Genomic DNA, 1,262 nt, shown 5'->3' on the forward strand with positions numbered 1-1,262 from the left:
TTTTTGAATTTTTAAATTATATTATTAAATTTTTTTATTTATATTAAATAAAATTAAATCCAGCAATATCTAGTAAACAACAGATTTGTAAATTTATTATTTTTTTTAGTTTTTAAACTAAAATACTATTTTTTTCTAATTGTAAAAAAATTAAAAAATTCCAAAAATATCCAAAAAATAAAAAAATAAAAATTTTAAAATTTTAAATTAATTTATTCTTAATTTGTGAACAAGTACAGCAAAAAAAAAGTCAACTGTCTAGGTGTAGCATTATCTGGTGAATAAAAAAAAATATTTTTAAAAAAATTAAAGATTTTAAAAACTAAATTTTTTATTTTTTAATTTTGAAATAATATTATTAAATATTTTTTATTTAAATAAAAAAATAAAATAAAGTCCAGTTGATGACAAGTCATCATATACCCATTTTTCAAGCTAATTTCACTAGTTTTATTAGTCTTTATGCACTTTCTTGCATCCTAAGTAAGTGATTTGGAATGAAAATGCATAACTTCTTTAAATCAAGCAACTACCATTAAATTGATGATAAATCATGAGGTTTGAGTAAGAATTAATTGATTTTTAATGAATTATAAACCTTATGAATTTAGAGATACTTTGAGTGGTTGTTTTGGTTTCTTGTAGGTGAAGAAAGAAAGAAAAAAAAGGAAAAACGTGGCTTAAGAAAGCGTGGCCCAAGGAGAAAATAGTGTGGTGCATGGAAGGGAGGAAGCAAACATTGCCCTCCACAAGGGCACACTGCCCTCTAGGAGGGCAACATAATGAAACAAGCTTCCAAAGAAATTTTGCCCTGCCCTCTTCAAGAGCAGTATCGGGCTCATCAAAGAAATAAATTCAAGGAAAAAGCCTACCAATGCTTGCCACAAGGTTCGAACTCATGAGCAAGGGGGAGTGGGGGAGCGCTACTCACAAAGGAAAATAAGCCAAAAATTGGCCAAAATGCTCCCAGCCAGTCTCGAACACGGATCCTTCACAAAGAAAGCAAGGAAGCTACACCACTTGAGCGCTACCTTGATGATGTCCAAGACTTGGCACGCAAAATATTTCAAACGCACCATGACGCACATTGCCCTGCCCGCCGCAAGGGCAGGGCAGCATTTTGTGGTGTACGGCCAGCACACCAGATTGGCGCACCAAGGAAGCTTTGGCAGCATCAACACGCACGCACAAGCAAAATCTGGCGCACCAAAAATTTCTGCCCTGCCCTCCACAAGGGCAGGGCAGCATCCTGCAGCACCAAC

This window comes from Arachis duranensis, unplaced genomic scaffold, assembly GCF_000817695.3.
Source record: "Arachis duranensis cultivar V14167 unplaced genomic scaffold, aradu.V14167.gnm2.J7QH unplaced_Scaffold_68891, whole genome shotgun sequence".
Classification (NCBI taxonomy): Eukaryota; Viridiplantae; Streptophyta; class Magnoliopsida; order Fabales; family Fabaceae; genus Arachis; species Arachis duranensis.